Source organism: Xenopus laevis, chromosome 6S, assembly GCF_017654675.1.
Source record: "Xenopus laevis strain J_2021 chromosome 6S, Xenopus_laevis_v10.1, whole genome shotgun sequence".
Taxonomy (NCBI): domain Eukaryota; kingdom Metazoa; phylum Chordata; class Amphibia; order Anura; family Pipidae; genus Xenopus; species Xenopus laevis.
In genome coordinates, this window is record NC_054382.1 from 31,430,190 (window position 1) to 31,451,526 (window position 21,337).

A 21,337-nucleotide genomic window follows, 5' to 3' on the forward strand; every position below is an offset into this window, starting at 1 on the left:
AGTGTCGATATCTGCAGTTAATGCCAGGTAGTCCGCTACCTGCCGGTCGAGGCGTTCTTTGAGGGTGGATCCAGAAGGGTTGTGGCGCTGCCTTGGACAGAAAAACATTTGCATGTCTGACGTTACAGACTGGCCAAAGGGCTTTGTCCTTGCAGGTGTGCTCGTGGCAGGATTACTGGCACCTCTGCCCCTGGAATGTTGATGAGTTCCTGAAGTGACATCACCCTTAAAAGCATTGTACAACATGTTTGCAGGCTGGTTTGTAAATGCCGCATCTTTTCGGACTTGTGGTATGTTGGTAACATTTCTGACACTTTATGCTTGTACCGAGGGTCTAGTAGCGTTGCGACCCAGTACAGGTCCTTCTCCTTAAGCCTCTTGATACGGGGGTCCTTCAACAGGCATGACAGCATGAAAGACCCCATTCTCACAAGGTTGGATGCAGAGCTATCCATCTCCGCTTCCTCATTATCAAGGACTGCATCATCCACGGTCTCCTCCCCCCAGCCACGTACAAGACCAGGGGTCCCCAAAAGGTCACCACTAGCCCCCTGGGAAGCCTGCTCCTGTTGGTCCTCCTCCTCCTCCTCCACAAAGCCACCTTCCTCCTCTGACTCCACTTCTGGCACCTCTCCCTGCGTTGCAGCAGGTGCCTGGGTTCGTTCTGGTGATTCCGACCAGAAATCGTGCGCTTCCAGCTCCTCGTCACGCTGGTCTACAGCCTCATCTGTCACTCGTCGCACGGCACGCTCCAGGAAGAAAGCGAAGGGTATTAGGTCGCTGATGGTGCCTTCGGTGCGACTGACCATATTTGTCACCTCTTCAAAAGGTCGCATGAGCCTGCAGGCATCGCGCATAAGCACCCAGTAACGGGGGAAAAAAATCCCCAGCTGTGCAGATCCAGTCCTACCACCCAGTTCAAAAAGGTACTCGTTGACGGCCCTTTGTTGTTGCAGCAGACGTTCCAACATAAGGAGCGTTGAATTCCAGCGAGTCTGGCTGTCAGAAATCAAACGCCTGACTGGCATGTTGTAGCGCTGCTGAATGTCAGCAAGGCGTGCCATGGCTGTGTAGGAACGTCTGAAATGGGCCGACACCTTTCTGGACTGGGTGAGAACGTCCTGGAATCCTGGGTACTTGGAGACAAAACGTTGGACTATTAAATTTAACACATGTGCCATGCAGGGCACATGTGTTAAATTGCCTAGTCTCAACGCTGCCAACAGATTGCTTCCATTGTCACACACCACTTTTCCGATCTGCAGTTGGTGTGGGGTCAGCCACCGATCGGCCTGTGACTGCAGAGATGACAGGAGTACAGATCCGGTATGGTTTTTGCTTTCCAGGCACGTCATCCCCAAGACAGTGTGACAACGGCGTACCTGGCACGTCGAATAGCCTAGGGGGAGCTGGGGGTGCACAGGTGTGGAGGAGGAGAAGGAGGACCCAGCAGCAGAGTAAGAAGAAGAAGAAGACGAGGTAGAGAGCGATGGAGGAGTAGAGGTGGTGGCAGAACCGCGTGCAATCCGTGGCGGTGACACCAACTCCACTGTTGTTGTTGAGCTACCCATTCCCTGCTTCCCAGCCATTACCAAGTTCACCCAGTGGGCAGTGTAGGTGACATACCTGCCCTGACCATGCTTGGAGGACCATGCGTCAGTAGTCATATGGACCTTTGGCCCAACACTAAGTGACAGAGATGCGGTAACTTGGCTCTGCACATGTTGGTACAGGTGTGGTATTCCCTTTTTAGAAAAAAAATTGCGGCTGGGTACCTTCCACTGCGGTGTCCCAATTGCTACAAATTTGCGGAAGGCCTCAGAGTCCACCAGCTGGTATGGTAAAAGCTGGCGGGCTAAGAGTGCAGACAAGCCAGCTGTCAGACGCCGGGCAAGGGGGTGACAGTCAGACATTGGCTTCTTACGCTCAAACATGGCCTTCACAGAAACTTGGCTGGTGGCAGATGACTGGGAATGGGAACAGGTGGTCAAGGTGGAAGGCGGAGTGGAGGGTGGTTCAGACGGGTCAAGGAGAGCAGAGGTAGAGCAGTAAGATGCTGGACCAGAAGGAGTGTGGCTTTTAGTTTGCCTGTTGCCTTGAGGTGTTGCTCCCAAAGTGCTTTGTGCTTGCCGCTCATGTGCCTTCGCATAGAAGTTGTACCTATGTGGCTGTTGGGCTTACCAAGGCTCAGTTTCTGACTGCACTCATTGCAAATTACAATGCTTTTGTCAGAGGCACACACATTAAAAAAATCCCACACTGCTGACTTTTTGGAAGTGTGCGATCTGGCGGTAACAGTAGAAGTTGGCGGAGTTGGCGGTATTGGCGGCAATGGCGGGTGCGTTGGCCGGCTGAACACAGGTGCCGATACATGTTGTTGCCCTGCTGATCCCTGCGGGCTGTCCTCCCTGCTTCTTCTAAGTCTTATTCTCCTACTGCCTCTCTGACTCTCCGTCTCTCCATCTGAACTACCCTCCTCTTGCTCTCTTCTACTAGGCACCCACAAAACATCAATCTCCTCATCATCATTCTCCTCAGATGCATCAATTTCTTCTGACACATCACAGAAGGAAGCAGCAGCGGGGACCTCCTCCTCATCACTCATTATGTCCATCTCTATCGTGTTCTCTGCCAGAATTAAATCTGGTGTAAGGTCCTCATCTCCTTCATCTTCTTCTGGCAATAATGGTTGCGCATTACTCAGTTCAAGAAACTCATTGGAAAATAACTCCTCTGACCCCAGTGAAGAAGGGGCACCGGTGGTGGAGGAAGTGTTACGTGGGGTGGCCATAGCAGTGGAGGATGAGGAGGATGTTGTGGTAAAGTTAGAAACGGTAGAGGATGGGGTGTGCTGTGTAAGCCAGTCAACTACCTCTTCAGCATTTTGGGAGTTCAGGGTCATTGGCTTTTTAAAACTGGGAAATTTGCTAGGGCCACAGGATTGCATAGCAGCACGGCCCCTAGCACGGCCTCTGCGTGGCGGCCTGCCTTTGCCTGGCATTATTTTTAAAAAAACAACAACAACAACAAAAACTCAGTTGGTTTTTCTGGAAACGATAATACACACAGCTAGATGGCGGGTTGAAGAAAACACTGTGCAAATAATGCCTACAAAGTCAACGTATACACTACTACAGCGGTGGATACGGATTACGTAAAATATATGAATGCTGCTTGAAAAAAAGTAACTCAAGTGGTTTTTCTAGAGACGATAATATTATCAATATTTAGACAAAATGTGAACAAGGTCACACAGCTCGATGGCGGGTTGAAGAAAACAGTGTGCAAATAATGCCTACAAGGTCAACGTATACACTACTACAACGGTGGATACGGATTACGTAAAATATATGAATGCTGCTTGAAAAAAAGTAACTCAAGTGGTTTTTCTAGAGACGATAATATTATCAATATTTAGACAAAATGTGAACAAGCTCACACAGCTCGATGGCGGGTTGAAGAAAACAGTGTGCAAATAATGCCTACAAGGTCAACGTATACACTACTACAGCGGTGGATACGGATTACGTAAAATATATGAATGCTGCTTGAAAAAAAGTAACTCAAGTGGTTTTTCTAGAGACGATAATATTATCAATATTTAGACAAAATGTGAACAAGCTCACACAGCTCGATGGCGGGTTGAAGAAAACACTGTGCAAATAATGCCTACAAGGTCAACGTATACACTACTACAGCGGTGGATACGGATTACGTAAAATATATGAATGCTGCTTGAAAAAAAGTAACTCAAGTGGTTTTTCTAGAGACGATAATATTATCAATATTTAGACAAAATGTGAACAAGCTCACACAGCTCGATGGCGGGTTGAAGAAAACAGTGTGCAAATAATGCCTACAAGGTCAACGTATACACTACTACAGCGGTGGATACGGATTACGTAAAATATATGAATGCTGCTTGAAAAAAAGTAACTCAAGTGGTTTTTCTAGAGACGATAATATTATCAATATTTAGACAAAATGTGAACAAGCTCACACAGCTCGATGGCGGGTTGAAGAAAACAGTGTGCAAATAATGCCTACAAGGTCAACGTATACACTACTACAGCGGTGGATACGGATTACGTAAAATATATGAATGCTGCTTGAAAAAAAGTAACTCAAGTGGTTTTTCTAGAGACGATAATATTATCAATATTTAGACAAAATGTGAACAAGCTCACACAGCTCGATGGCGGGTTGAAGAAAACAGTGTGCAAATAATGCCTACAAGGTCAACGTATACACTACTACAGCGGTGGATACGGATTACGTAAAATATATGAATGCTGCTTGAAAAAAAGTAACTCAAGTGGTTTTTCTAGAGACGATAATATTATCAATATTTAGACAAAATGTGAACAAGCTCACACAGCTCGATGGCGGGTTGAAGAAAACAGTGTGCAAATAATGCCTACAAGGTCAACGTATACACTACTACAGCGGTGGATACGGATTACGTAAAATATATGAATGCTGCTTGAAAAAAAGTAACTCAAGTGGTTTTTCTAGAGACGATAATATTATCAATATTTAGACAAAATGTGAACAAGCTCACACAGCTCGATGGCGGGTTGAAGAAAACACTGTGCAAATAATGCCTACAAGGCCAACGTATACACTACTACAGCGGTGGATACGGATTACGTAAAATATATGAATGCTGCTTGAAAAAAGTGACTCCGGTGTTTTTTCTGGAGACGGTAATATTATGGATATTTAGACAGAATGGGAACAAGGTCACACAGCTCGATGGCGGGTTGAAGAAAACAGTGTGCAAATAATGCCTACAAGGCCAACGTATACACTACTACAGCGGTGGATACGGATTACGTAAAATATATGAATGCTGCTTGAAAAAAGTGACTCCGGTGTTTTTTCTGGAGACGGTAATATTATGGATATTTAGACAGAATGGGAACAAGGTCACACAGCTCGATGGCGGGTTGAAGAAAACAGTGTGCAAATAATGCCTACAAGGCCAACGTATACACTACTACAGCGGTGGATACGGATTACGTAAAATATATGAATGCTGCTTGAAAAAAGTGACTCCGGTGTTTTTTCTGGAGACGGTAATATTATGGATATTTAGACAGAATGGGAACAAGGTCACACAGCTCGATGGCGGGTTGAAGAAAACAGTGTGCAAATAATGCCTACAAGGCCAACGTATACACTACTACAGCGGTGGATACGGATTACGTAAAATATATTATGGCTGCTTGAAAAAAGTGACTCCGGTGTTTTTTCTGGAGACGGTAATATTATGGATATTTAGACAGAATGTGAACAAGGTCACACAGCTCGATGGCGGGTTGAAGAAAACAGTGTGCAAATAATGCCTACAGGGCAAATAATGCCTAAAAGGTCAACTTATACACTACTACAGCGGTAGTAAAATAAAAAAAAGTAAAATAAAAAAAAAATGAATATTAAAAAAAAAAAATTAAAGTTGGTGCTGCTGAACTACTAGGAGCAGCAGATTAGCACACCAGTCCCACTCCCCAACACTGCTAGACTAATAGCACTGGGCTCTTATAGTAGTAGTAGTAGTAGTAGTAGTAAAACAACAAAAAAATAAATAAAAGCAGTCCTTACAAGGACTACTGTTATTGCAGCAGTCAGCAGATGAGATCAGAAGCAGGACAGCTGCCCACTGCAGCTACATACAGAGCACTGCAGTAGAAGGTAGATTACTAGCCAGCAAAGCTACCTAAGCTTAAATGTCCCTCAAACCCCTGCAGACTTCTGTCCCTCCAATAACAGAGCAGTATCAAAACGATTACTAGCCAGCAAACTTTCAACTGTCCCTGAAATCACTAACAGGCAGCAGCTCTCTCCCTACACTATCTCTTCAGCACACACAGGCAGAGTGAAAAAACGCTGCAGGGCTTCGGTTTTTATAGGGAAGGGGAGTGGTCCAGGGGAGAGCTTCCTGATTGGCTGCCATGTACCTGCTGGTCTGGGGTGAGAGGGCAAAAAAAAGCGCCAACAATGGCGAACCCAAAATGGCGAACGTCGCGCGACGTTCGCGAACTTCCGGCGAGCGCGAACACCCGATGTTCGCGCGAACAAGTTCGCCGGCGAACAGTTCGCGACATCTCTAATCTTAACCTTGGTGTAATAAAATATAAAATATTAGGCTACAAAAAGCCAAATACAGAATTAATTGTAATTTTATGGAAGTGACAGCAGGAAGGTATATAGATTCTCATGAAGACTTAAAAGTAAAGAAGCAAACAAAATAATAGATCATATAAGAAGAGCTATTATAAGGATTTCTGTATAAGGAAGTTATACATCCACATTATAGGCTGCTGAGATCAAACCTCAAATACAGTATCTCTGTTGGATACCTTGGCTGTAGCAATACATCCATAAAACAGAAACAGGTAACTGGAGGGCAATACAGAGAGTGCATAATCAAAATAGGAAAATATATCAGCAAAAACTCTACAATGACTGCACAGGTGCTTAGTTTAGAAAAGAGCAGGTACAGACCTACTGTAATAAGAAGAGAAATATGCTTTGAGACAATTAATACAAGGAGGGAAGCAATTTCCGAATCCCCAAATCCTTGGTGAACCGAAAAAAATAATATTCTTTTCTCTTCTTTTCAGTAAGTTAGAAAGCACTGCAACATGTGCCTTGTTATAATGTTTAGGATATTACTAATCACTTTTTTTTATATATATTATATATATATATATATAGTAAGTTTGAAGACTTTTGGAAGTAGTTGGAAGGCTTTACAAGCTAAATATGTTTTAATCCAATAAATACCTAATTACCGCATTACCAGGACCCCCAAAACTAAAAGCTAATGAGCAGGAGTTTCAGCATGAAAGTAAATATAAGCATGCATTGGGTTATTAACAAATATAATGAACATATATAAATTAAATATGCTTCTTCATATGTATGAAAATTAGTAAACCCTGATGTGCACTATTCACCTCGAGGAAAGAGTTTCAACCTGTGAGCACCTATAGTGGAAATGGTATTCCAAACCTTCTTCCAGTACAACAATGGCAAGAGTAATTGTGACTTGTAGTTTAACTAAATTGTTTAGAATACAGATGACCCCCACAATGTCCTATCTATGGTTCCTTCAAAGATAACAAGCTTGCCTCCCAAACCATCCAGCCCACGATCAACTGCCCTCAGCCACTACTTCTTCCTATATATATTCCCCATGCTTATAATTCAGAGCTGCCTTCAAGCTCTTCCAATAGATAAAACTCAAAGTATTCCTCTGTCTCCAGCCAGAACCTTCCTCCATTGTTTAGGCTAGACTGCCCTCAGGCAACTTTCACTTGCACAATATTTTACAAAAAGAAAACACAATACATACTTTACTGACTCTTCTGAAAGTGCTTTCTAGCACACCACTTTTAATTGTGGCTTAGTTACACTTGACTGATTCTTTCTATTTTTGAAAACGATATTATGAAACCTCCTTTCTATACCTGCTCTCTGTCTTTCATACTTAACATCCTTTCCACTTATAATCAATCCTTTATTGAGTTGAGACCTGAGGCTACTTGATTAATGTAGGAGATACATTGTGATGGTAGAGTATCCATAGCAGCCAATCCTATCTTTACATTAGTTTTCTAACATAGAAGTCTACACAAAACTAACTGATTATTGGTTGTATTGATAACTGCACTGGTACAATTTACATTATATTAAATGTTTTAAATCAGCCTTCTTCACATTCAGTTTCCTACATTTGCAATTCATAACATGAAAGCCTGTTGTAAATCTATATCCAGTTTATTCGTTCCTCATGTGATCTTTGAATTCGGGGATAAGCAATTGTCACAGCCATGCAACATGTAACTTTTGAATCTTAAATTATAAAGTTATTATGTCCAGCATTGTCAGGCCTATTGAGATGTGCTAATATAAATATATACGGTCTTGAGATCATATACAAATCAAGACTATATACAGATCAAGACCTTGGATAGTTTAGTGCAAGTTTGCTTGTGATGGTGCTAGGATGATATTCAGAGTTCTACCTTCTTTCTGCCACAGTTCTTACGAGACTTGTCTTATGTTCATTCTGCTCTGCGGTATCTTATTCCCACACAGGACTTTGCTGTCAGGGTTAGTAAAACTAATCTTCCATCTTTGAAGGTTCTCCCTTCAGCAGTCTCAAATTGTATTATTCAGTAGCTAACTTCTTAAATGCATTTATCTTTATACAAAGCAAGGTCTTTCATGTACAAAAATTCTCCCTAAAGAAGATCTAAAAAAAAAAAATTAAAGTGTGCGTATTTGCGGTATAAAGCCATCAGTCTTTTTGCTCAGCAAAATGAAAAAAGTTTTCGCCTTCAACATAACAATGGCACCGCATGGAATCCTCTTGAGTCATAGACCACAACACTGTGTACAATGGCTCACAAAGAAAAAGTACGGCTATTTTGAGTGTCTTCAGCCTTACACTGTGATATTAGACTATTTTTTTTTTATAATAATGCTTTATAAAACCGAGTTGTTAGAAACATTGTACAATATAATGCATAAGATTACTGCTGCTAAATATACTTCCCCCCACCACTTCAGTCTGCTGCTCTACAAGGTTGTTTTGTAGGCAGTTTCTGCTGTAACACACAGTTGAAAAATTAAATGGAAACAGGAAAATATTGTTAAACATAAGCATCCAGATCAATGTATGCATTTTATTAAATGCTGGAGATATAATGAAAGATGGCAATTTCTAAAACTTCTCTTTACAGTATAGTATATACCAATGATTTCACACTTTTTTAACTCACTAAAGGATTAAAAAGGGGGTTCAATCCTAGAGAGGTTTAGGTTAAACCAAGGGGTTTTCAACTTGTTAAAGGCTCAATAGAGAACTCTGCTTATGTTTTCTCTTATTAAATCATGTGGCTGTTTTACCACTTCCAACAAAGGGCTGCCCTAAGCAGTCTGTAATACAGATTGGACAGGGAATAAGAAAAGTCATCGACTTCATTATTTCCCCAAATTGCCATGCATCCATCATGGATGTACAATTTAGGTCTGAGATAAAATACATTGTCACAGATATGGTACTGGAAGCTAAGCTAACTAATTAATTAGACAGCAATTGTAGGCTGCCAATAACAAGTGACCAAAGCCTGATCCATGATTCACCCATGGAAATAAATAAAAGAAAATATATGCTCCATTATATGAGGCAATAAAATTGGGGTTGGAAAGGTAGTTAGACTTCCATGAGAAGGCAGTGTCAATGGTGCTAGGAGAATGGACAGTTTGGAGAGAGATCAGCAGTGCCAAAACCTGCAGAGAAAATCCTTGAGTAAGAAAAAATTAATTAGAAATTTTGTTAGGTCACTACTAAGTGATGCACCGTATCCAGAATTCAGTTCAGGATTTTGGCCAGGTTTCTGACTTTTTCAGAAGGATTTGGATATGGCCAAATCCTTGTGTGTGGCCGAACCAAATCTGAATCCTAATTTGCAAATGTAAATTTGTGGGAAGGGAAATCACGTGACTTTTTGTCTCAAAACCAGGAAGTAAAACATTCTTTTTCCACTTTTTCCTTTCCCGCCTCTAATTTGCATATGCAAATTACAATTCGGTTCGGTATTTGGTCAAATCTTTCACGAAGGATTCGGGGATTTGGCCGAATCCCAAATAGTGTATTCGGTGCATCCCTACTACAGGTATTGAACCTATTATCAGGATTCATTGGGACCTGGGGCTTTCCGAATAACGGGTCTTTCCGTAATTTGGATCTTCACACCTTAAGACTACTAGAAAATCATGTAAACATTAAATAAACCCAATAGGCTGGTTTTACTTCCAATAAGGATTAATTATATCTTAGTTGGGATCAAGTACAACCAACTGTTTTCCTACTACAGAGAAAAAGGAAATCATTTTTAAAATTTTGAATAGATGGCCTTTCTGTAATTTGGAACTTTCTGGATAAGGGGTTTCCGGATAACGGATCCTACACCTGTACTAAGCTTTCCCTAGTGCAGTAAGTGTTATAACAGTCATTCCACAATAAAATTGCACTTACAGAAAAGAAGTGTTAGGTTCACTCATGTAGCAATACTCCAACACAGTCCAATGTGTTTAATCACTGTGTGGTTTCCTCAGGGATGAAATCAAGCTTGAGTGAACCTATCAATATCAAGTTTGATGAGCGATGAACCTAATACTTCTTTTCAGTAAGTGCAGTTTTATTCTGGAATAAATGTTGTCAAGCTTACAGCACTAAGGAGAGTACCCTTCCCTCTTATTTTTTAGATTTACTTTGGTCTGGCCAACTGTTGAAGTGGCAGTGCCCTTTGTCTTTCAACAGCTAAAATTGGAATTACAGGCCGTCTTTTGTCGGATTTTATAATCACAACAATGACTCAATGATACCTGTTTAGGTTTATAAATTGTTAGATTTGTCAGTTGTATTTTATGTTACACTCCTTCATTTATTTTGCTATATACATTGCTAAGTTTTGTTAGGGCAGTTTCTGGGGACTGTTGTGTGTGGAAACCAGATATTAGGAGTCATACAAACAAGGATCAGAAAGAAAGTGGGTTCACTTATACTTTAAGGAATGGGGGCCATGAGAGCAGTTCCCTGGAAGATGCACCATTTTTAATAATTTGCCCATTTCATTGAATCATCTGTGTAGTTAGTTGGATTTGGTTCTTTTATTGTCATTTTACATAAGTCAGACAATTAATAACTATCCCTATTTTATTTGTACTTCTTACTTTCGTTTTAACCTTTACACAATATATGTTATTTTATTTTTAAAAAAAAGTGGTGGCAGTTTGAGAATAAAATGTGAGGTAAAGACAGGTTATGATATTCTGATCTTATGTCCTGCTTTCTTTCCCTTTTTAATTGTAAGCTCTGGTTATCTCTTGTCGTGTAAGGCTACTGCCACACGGCCGTGTAAGTACAGGCCAAGAGACTGCATCTCTGCTTAGATCTGCACATTGGTATGTCTGCATCTGGAGACACTGCATTGACCTTGGAGCAGATTTGCACACTCATGCATTTTGGTGCAGAAATCCAATATATGTGTCTGCACCCAGACCAACACAGTGTAGACTCTATGGGTGCAGACAGACAAGAAGGTAGGACAGAGCAGAGAAGCAGTTTTTAGCGCAGGCTGAAAAATTACACCATGTGGTTGTTGCCTAAAGTGTGTGGGAGACAATGGCATAATTTATATCATAATATATTTCCTGGGCTTATGGGAGTTCAGTGATTCCATACATTGCATAGGATACTGTACAATAATGCTTAACATAATACTAAATCAATAAGGGCCGAGGCCATTGCTTAGATACAAACATTGAGTCCAAGTCTATTTTTGGTTGAAATTACAGGCCTTTGTTTTAGGGATGGCGTCTTAGCCACTCTAAGCGCTTGGAACTAAAACGTAATAGTTTGGTGAGTTTATAGTAATAAAATAGTAGTGTATAGTGGTGATGTATGTATGTATGTATGTATGTATATTTTTATGTGTAAAGTGCTCCTTGAGGACAAAGCACTGTACAGCAAAACAATAAATTAGTAGTAACAAACAAGGGGTCATTGAAATAAAAAGTAATAAGTGCATTTTTAGAAATACAATTCACATAAATAGAGTGATAGAGTGTAAAATCAAGTAGATGGGTTAGGTCTTTGATTATGGAGTAGACTATATTACATGGTCAGTTTGGCAGGAAGTCATAAACAGTATAAGACCTCACAGTGGATAAGATTATACAGTAGGTTATAGTAAGACAGCTGATGAGTCTGTTTTAGCTAGAATAAATGACCTGAAGTATGATTCGATTCTGTCCCTCGTATGGCCTTTAGAAATGGTCTAACCCAGGCTATGGTCTAACCCAGGCTATGAGTTATTTGACAACAACACAGGTAGTTACAAAAATATAGTAAAAGCTTTTGTAATAGCTCTTTACGGAAAGATAAATGTATAAATTCTCTTATATGTTTATCTCCCATGAAAAGAACTAAAAATGAATCAGTATTTGTTGCTGGTTCTGACACAGCCAGAGAGCTTTTGAGTCTCATATGAGAAAAGTACTATATAAATGATTCCCTTGTATACAGGTCATAATACTCCGAGCTGATTTCTACTATCCTTGTATTTTACAGCTTATGTACAGTATTTCTTATAATACACAAGTTTTAGAAGGTCATGTGACACAAACTACTACTAAGCACTGATTATAATGTCTTCACTAAACACTGTTTGTAAAGATAACATTTACTGGATATTTATGACTCTTGTGTCATGAAAAGTCAGATTCTATGGCATCTCAGTAGATCTAAGCTGGCACTATTTCTTTTTTTTTTTACTTTTGTTTTGTGTTTAAATCACAAAATTTGCCCTAGATGATACTTGAGTGTTCAAAGGGTTCAGACCCTTTCATAGTAGTTTTCTTAGACTATTTAAAGCTTTTCATGTGCGATGTGAAAGGGATGATATTGTCAGAATACAAAGAATTTGCTTTCTTTTTTAGGCACATCAAGAACATGACTATGGCACAAGAAGCACTCAATCTGGTACATTTTGGCACCCTGAAAAGTTCCACAAAATTCCTGCCAAGCACCCATTCCCATGGGAATCACTTACTATCTGATACACCACTCACAATAGAATTCTGGAAGGCATCTTTACTGAAGGTCTATATATAGTATTCCGGAAATTAAATACAAACAAACCAAACACCTATTATATAGTTCAGTAACACAACCAAACGTCTAACATTTACCAAACTCTCAGGACAGAACCATCAGTCAAATATATTCCGAATACTTCTATACTACTAAACTCGACTAGCTTTTGTTCTAAATTGTACTTTATGCAATATATTGGAGTTTAAAAATCATTCACCATTACAAGCAGGATGACCTCCTGAAAATTCATAACAAGACCCCCTTTACATACTGTATATCCAATAAATGAATAGGTTAAATGAGAATCTGCAAGTGTGAAAAAGATGTTTAATTTAAAGTTGTTTGAACAAAAACAGCATAAAAAAAGGCTTACGTTTTGGGGCAAAACAGCTTCAGGTCAGGTGCAGGAGTCTCTGCATTTCTTTTGCATGCCGTCTTACTCTCTGTTGTTTACCTAATGCAGCGAAAAGTCTGCTGTGGGTAATGATTACCTTGTTAAGCAAGACAGAACAAACTCAGACACACCTAACTCCCTTAGCCCTTCCCTGTGCCTTGACATACCAGAGTGTAGTGTTTCCTGGGAGTTGAAGTCCTTTAGAACCCAACAATAATTAGACTGCAGGTAAAAAGCACTCACTACCCAGAATCCCATTCATATTACCTGAGATTACACCTGAAACCAAAAGATAAGTTTCGGTTGAAGGAGGTGCCAGGAAGTTAATCAAGACATAGCCGTGTGTCACGTTTTATAGTTTAAGTGCATAAAGGTTTGAAGGTTTTGATTGTTACCAATTACACACAAAATATCATTTGAAAGCTATTCTTAGAAGTATTATAATATATTATATATATATTTTGCAAAACAAAGTTACTTTACTGTCTTAGAAATCAGTGAATATAGTAGACTTGACTTTAGAAAACAAATATATGTTAATGGCATGAGCATATAAAAACATGTTAAATTGGTACAGCGCTATTACATTCATGCAAAAAAAAAAAATTTATGTTGTACATATTTTTTCTTTTAAACAATTTCATGACATTCTCAACTAGTTAGACTTTTTGCATGAATATTTATAAATGTTTTCCTTGTGTTATTGCATGTTTCTCTAAAAAAAATTACACTTTTCCCAATTTTTGTTTGCAACACAGCAGGGGTTATTTACAAATGACCCAGCACCCTTTAGTTCAGCACTTATGTCCAGGGAGAGATGTATAGATTAAATGAGGTTCTCCTTTTGAGTGCTGCTGAATAAATTAAAAAATTTAATTGCATGTATGAAATTTCAGGTCCAGACCTGAACCCGTGGTTGTGCTCCTGGCTAGAACAGGGTGCAAAGTGAGAAAAACATTGTGACTTGCGCCTGTTTTTTTGCATTCTGCGACACCTTTGTTGAGACCCAGAATTTATTTCATTTTATCCTGTCATCATGTATCATTATATTGTATTATAGGGGAAGCTTATTTTTGTTGATGACTAATTGAAATTTACTAATAGCCTTTTGAATTCTAGAATCTATTATCCTCTATCCTAAATTTTTTGTAATGTTTAATATTTGTTTTTTCAAGATAACTTTTAATGGAAAAGTGAAACATTGCTGAACTGTGTTGGTCTGAAAGTGCTTCTATTAGTTGCATCTACGTCACAATCCCTTTTTAAAAGCAATACTGTCATCAAAATGTTTGCGTTCGCTTTTTTTTTTTGCAATTGCGTTTTCCTTTTGTGACTAAGTATTTTTATTTTTATAGAATAAAATTGTTCCCACCTAAAACCTGCTTAAGGTTTTTTTTAAAAAAAAAAAACAGTCACAGAAAAGTATACAATTCAAAATGAATTCATACATATACTTTGTCATGATTCATGTAAATTGTGTTTTCAGCCAAAATCTTCTAAAACCTGCCAACATTTTTCTTTTAAAAAAAAGGTACAGCAAAAAAAATCACTTAAAGCACACCTAGGGGCACATTTAATTAGCTCGAGTGAAGGATTAGAAGGAAAAAAACTTTGAATTTCAAAGTTTTTTTTTGGCTACTTCGACCATCGAATTGGCTACTTTGACCTTCGACTACAACTTCGACTTCAAATTGAACGATTCGAACTAAAAATCGTTTGACTATTCGACCATTCGATAGTCGAAGTACTGTCTCTTTAAAAAAAACTTCAACCACCTACTTCGCCACCTAAAACCTACCGAGCATCAATGTTAGCCTATAGGGATGATCCCCATAGGCTTTCTAGGCAATTTGGGATCAAATCGATGGATTCAAATCCTTCGAACCGTTCGATCGCAGGAAATGTGGTAAATCCTTCGACTTCGATATTCGAAGTCGAAGTATTTTACTTCGGTCGAATATCGAGGGTTAATTAACCCTCGATATGACCCTAAGTAAATGTGCCCCCTAAACTCACATGAGAATTCATAAATCTGCTCCAACGTGTTTCATTTACTTTAAACAGTGTGAAATATTTTAAAGAGCCCTTCACAATGCAAGACATACAGATGGTTATTTATTAAGTTCCAGTTTTTTCTGACTTTTTAAGGGGAAAATACACTTTTTTTTGAAGATTTATCAAAGTCTGATGGTGTCAAAAGTCTGTACCTTTCAGGCGATTTTATGAAAAATCGTAGCTTTCGGGTGAAAAATCTGAAAAAATTATAAAATTCAGATTTCTTTTCTGCACAAGAACATTTTTTGAAAATGTATTGATAAATAGAGGGAAAAAGTCAGTGTGGATTTGGTCAGAGTAGTTTTTAGTAAATAATGAGAACTTTTTGTATTTTGATAAATAACCCTCACATTCTGTAAGAATGATACAAAAGTTTAAGGAGAAGAGTTATAAACATAGGAGTTATAAACAGAGTGAACTAATGAGGGTCAGGAGTGAAGTACAACAAACTGCAAAAAGTGATATGCTTAAAAAAAACAAATCCGATAAGAAACAAGGAACAGTAACATCATTAGTAACAACATTTGATACTAATTCAAAGATTATTAAAAAAAAAAATTGTCTTGAAATATTGGGGAGTGGTGAATGCAGATGTTAAATATGGTAAATTATTTAATACACCCAAATTGTTTTCTTATAGGGGAGGTCGAACTTTGACAAGTAGCAAACTACAAGGCACTTATCCTTGCCACAATTGTGGTCACTGCAGTGGGATCATTGCAGGGGAGAGTGTGACACATCCCCCGAAGGGATCAAAAATTAAGCTCAAGGGGTGGTTTACTTGTGACACCAAATCAGTCATTTACTGCATAAAATGCCCTTGGGACTTGCAGACAAGTAGACCTACTATTCATCAGAAAGAGGAGAAGGAGACGAACAAAAAGAAAAGGGAAACTGCTCTTGCTAGGCATTTTGGATATTGGAAAAATATATTTACAAACAAAAGTCCCACGGGGACTGAATAAGGAATTCAATTTGGCCTGTTATCTATAAAGTTGTTAATATGTTTCTTTCTTCTCTCAATATGAGAATTGAATCGGTATGTTGCAAGGGCAAGATAAAAGCAATTTCCTCTTTGTAACAATATGGTATGCATAGATGAGGGCACGGTAATGTTTCAAGCTTGTGCAATGTGAAATATTGTTTTTTATTTTTGTAAAATAATGTTAACTTTCCCCATAGATACATTTTGTTAAAGAATTACTGCACTGGTATTTTTCAAAGTTTTTTTGGACTTTATATTTATATGAAAAAAAGTTTTTGGGACTTTCAAAGGTATCAGGAATTTTTTGGACTATCTAGTTACTGGATTCATGATTGGATTAAATATGGACTTTTTGCCACAATTTTTCTAATCAAATAGGTTAAGGTATACTAATTTATTGTTAATTAATTATGCATGATGGTGAGTTTAAATGTGCATCATTGGTGTGGTTTGTTAGTCTGACGAATTGGTACGCCCCCGAAACGTTACGTTGAATAAACACGCAGGGCTTGGCCCGTTTGCATCAATGTCCTGAGTGCCGGTAATTTCCTTCTTTACCTTATGCTGTCAGGGTGCCGATCCCCTCTTTTGCTGATATTTTCTTTAACTACTCACGAGAAAGAGCTAAAAAAAAGTTTCCTACTAAATGTTTTTTCTTCCATTTTGTTCTTTTTTGTTGTAATTCCATACTTACCAACATAATTAGTTAACATATGTTTATGTAAAAGGTTATTGAAATCTCCAGTGAACCTAGCATGGGAACCTAGGATGGATAGGACATAACACTCCTGGATGCAGTGTATAAATAGTTACCAGATGGGATGAGCACAGTAAAATGTATGTAGAAAGATCAGAAAATTACATTTTGCATCATAGATAATTATTGAGATTCCGTTGTTTTCAGCCTTTGCAACAATCAAACCCATTCAACTGATGGTGAATTGATGGAAGATTCTTTGGATCATTTACAAAGAAGTCGCACAATGTATAATCTGTATATAATCTTTAGATGATCAGGTATAATGGGGGAGAGTCACAAATTTCAATGCATAGTAAAATGACCTAAGCCACATCTGCAAAAAGCTCAACCCAGGGAAACATGGTGGCCATCAACCCTACTGCACAGCTTTGCATGTAAAAGATCAGGTGCAGGAGAACAGGGCTGTGTGTTCCCTGGTGTGGTTCTAATGGGGAAAAGGATCCTTTGCAGAGGAGAGTGGATAATAAATGCATGGGGTTCTTTATTCTGCTTTAAGATTTCTTTCAAAAAATAATTACATTTTAAAGAAATGTATTTTAGTTTTAATGCATAAAATATCACAGAGATTTATTTGGTAAAGCAAAAGAACCGACCAGTGATACCGAATGTCTGCAAGCAACATTTTCTTCTTTTATCCTCTAAAAAAGGTGTTTAAACTACTCCTCAAAGTCATATCCTACAACATATTGCAATATTTTGTAATGTCTTCACAGCCAGTACAAATGAGTATATTAATAGAAAGTGGCATCAGCAGAAATAGTGGTGAATCAGTTACTGAAGCACCTTGAGAACTTGTCTCTACCAACACAACGGAGAAGAGAGAGATATCAGATACATGCATTCAGAATATATTCTGGTAAAGCTTTGCAGAATTTTTTTAATGTTAATATTACAGTGCAAAAACAAAAATATGATTATTTATATTTAGTGCATCATATTTAAAGGGAAATTAGCTTAATTAACTTATGCCTTGGACAATGGTATTGTAAGAACAATGGGAGCTACTCTTCTATTTTGTGGTTTTTGAAGATTAAAAGTTTTTATTATTTTAAAGCTCTCATGTTTGACTTCCCTTTGGGTGTTATGATCACTGCTCAAGGCAACAGGGGTGGGCTCTGAGGTAGAGCAACATGCTGAAGGATTAGTTGGAGGCAGTTAAAAACTGATGGGCTGGCATCAGTTCCAAACTCCTTTGCATATATTGGCACTTGTCATATATTAGATCTGCACTGACCACATATAACAAGAGCTCTGATTTTCTCAGATTCACTGTCATCTGGTATGGTGCCCATGGATTGGAGAAAAGCTGATGTTATTCCAATATTTAAAAAGGGATTACGATCTCAGACTGGCACTTATAGGCCAGTAAGATTGACATCTGTGGTGGGCAAATTATTTGAAGGCTTGTTAAGGGATCACATTTAGTGATGGGCGAATTTGCCCATCACATTTTCGAAACGGCGCCTGCGTCTCGTTTTTGACGCCGGCGCCCGTTTTTGACGCCTGTTTTTTCGACGCCGGCACCCGTTTTTGACGCCGGCGCCCGTTATTTTCGAAAAAAAAATTTTGACGCCGGCGAATTTTTTCTCCGAATTTTCGCGGGCGTTTCGAGAATTTATTCGCTGGCGGCGAATCGCGCAAATTCGCCGCAAATTCGCCCCTAGCGAATAAATTCGCCCATCACTAATCACATTCAAAATTTTGTCCTAATGAATGGCATTATGAGCAACAATCAGCATGGCTTTATGAAGGATAGGTCATGTCAGACGAAATTTGATTGCATTTTATGATGTGGTAAGTAAGATTCTGGACAGTGGGGGGGCAGTAGATGTGATCTATTTGGATTTTGCCAAAGCGTTTGATACTGTGCCCCACAAACGACTGCTTTCTAAACTAAGGTCTGTTGGGCTTAATGAAGTCGTGTGCACGTGGATAGGAAACTGGCTACAGGATCAGGTACAGAGGGTGGTTGTTAGTGGGGTCCCCGAGGGCTCAGTATTGGGTCCACTTTTATTTAACTTGTTCATTAATGACTTAGGGGAGGGTGTTGTAAGTAATGTATCAGTGTTTGCAGATGACACAAAATTATCCAGCCCAATTAATTCCATCCAGGATGTGGCATCCTTGCAAAAGGATCTTGACAAACTGGCAATCTGGGCAGATTAGTGGCAAATGAGATTCAATGTTGATAAATGTAAAATCATTCACCTGGGATGTAAAAATATCCACTTATACCCTTAATGGGACTGCACTAGGCAAATCCATTATGGAAAAGGACCTTGGAGTCCTTGTAGATGATAAACTTGGCTGTAGCAAGCAATGCCAGTCGGCAGCATCAAGGGCAAATAAGGTCTTGAGCTGTATTAAAAGGGGCATAGAGTCAAGGGAGGAGGGGGTCATTCTTCCACTGTATAGAGCACTTGTAAGGCCCCATCTAGAATATGCCGTACAGTTTTGGTCTCCATCACTCAAACAGGACATTATTGTATTAGAGAGGGTACAGAGAAGGGCAACTAAGCTTAGCTATGAGGAAAGACTGGCCAAATTAGGGATGTTCACGCTGGAGAAGAAGCGCTTAAGGGGTGAAATGATAACTATGTATAAATATATAAGGGGATCATATAATAATCTCTCTAATGCTTTATTTACCAGTAGGTCTTTCCAGCTGACACAAAGTCACCCATTCCGATTAGAAGAAAAGAGGTTCCGCCTAAATATTCGGAAGGGTTTTTTTACAGTGTGAACCGTGAAGATGTGGAATTCTCTCCCTGAATCAGTTGTACAGGCTGATACATTAGATAGCTTTAAGAAGGGGTTGGATAGCTTTTTAGCAAGTAAGGGAATACAGGGTTATGGGTAATACCTCATAGTCCAAATTAATCCAGGGACTAGTCCGATTGCCATTTTGGAGTCAGGAAGGAATTTTTTCCCCCTCTGAGGCAAATTGGAGAGGCTTCAGATGGGTTTTTTGCCTTCCTCTGGATCAACTGGCAGATAGGTAGTTAATATATATAAAAAAAAAAGGTTGAACTCGATGGACATGTGTCTTTTTTCAACCTTACTTACTATGTTACTATGTTACTATGTTACAGAAGTATATTAATAAGAGAAACAACAAAATGTAATCCATCCATTGCCCTATGTCAGGGCCTAGCAGCAGTAATAGGTCAGGACCAAAGTGTATGTAGAAAAGTCCAATTCAAGGTATCCAAAAAAGGGTTCATAGTCCTTTACATACAGGGATACTTTTCCTTTTAATAGACTATGAAAGTGGGGGGGGGGCATGGAGTTCAGTAAATGTTAAAGTAAATGTTAAAGTTATTTAAATAGGTAGAACAATTGCCTTTTGGTTACTTTCATTATGATAATCTGGAAAACTCAAGTTTTTATGGCGACAACTCAAAAAAGTTGCACAGTTTAAGCGTAAAACTGTCTTTTTTGATCAGATTTATAGGTAAATTAAGGGGATTTGGGTTTGGGATTTTGGTCCGTTTTTTTTTTACAGTGAGAAAAAGTCGAGTTTTAGTAAATACCTTCCTAAACTTTCAAACCAGAATATTCAGTTAATGTACTTTCCTTTTGACATACTTAATTGATGTTCAGTTGTTCATTAAGGTGAAGGACTTCTTGGTTCTTGGTGAGCAACCCTGTTCCCCTATTTGAGATCATTTGGAATTTAGTGTTAGACCCAGAATTAATGTACCCAGGTCTATATGGTCATAGTGGGAGTTTGATTTTTGGCTAGCAAAGCTAATTGAGCTGTACAGAATTAGAATAGTGTACCTTAACTATTCTTGTGTATATTTATTGCAGTGCTTTATTTGCAGTGTATTATTACTGTTTTGTAAAAATGTACAGATCTTTCTATCTATCTATCATCTATCAAATACTGCCCTTGGATACTATAGAAATAACTTTCACATTTTCAGTTAATGTACATCGGAAAGATGATTAGAATTACATTTTCTTTTCTTTGGAAAAAAAATTTGTTTGGAATTATATTGTTGTAACCTTATATTTATATTCTAGTTTAGGAACACCCAAAATGTGTATAGCTAAAGCTGTATAATAACTTTATCACTAGATGCCAGGTTTACAAGTGACCATAAATTTAAAAAAATAGCCACATTTCTTCTTTAGTATCTTTACCCTATTTTGCCAGCACAGTTTATTCAGATTTATCATTGCACCATTAGTGTAAGCATGTCATGCATTCTAGTATGCACACACCCGTGCAAGCCAATTTTCACTCCCACTAGTTTCTTTTGTGGCCTGTGCTGTGCAGTGTGGCCCCTGCAATATACAAATCATGCTTGTCAGACATACAACTTTCCCAGAATATTTCTTCACTTACCGATTAAAAGGAGAAAAAATATTTTGGATAACAATTTTTTTTTTTTGCTCCAATGCTGGCAGTAAATGAGACTTTTGTGATCTCAGAGCAATCAAATCTTTATGTCTCAGAATTCC

General features: G+C 38.7%; 1 protein-coding gene across 1 annotated transcript in view; it reads right to left on the reverse strand.

Moving 5' to 3' along the window:
• Positions 1–13,220, reverse strand: part of macc1.S (MET transcriptional regulator MACC1 S homeolog) — a 38,786-nt gene extending 25,566 nt beyond the window's left edge. The window contains exon 1 of the mRNA XM_018269212.2: positions 13,047–13,220. The gene's annotated coding sequence lies outside the window, so the exon portion shown is untranslated. The remainder of the gene's footprint in view (positions 1–13,046) is intronic.
• Positions 13,221–21,337: the final 8,117 nt, after the last annotated feature.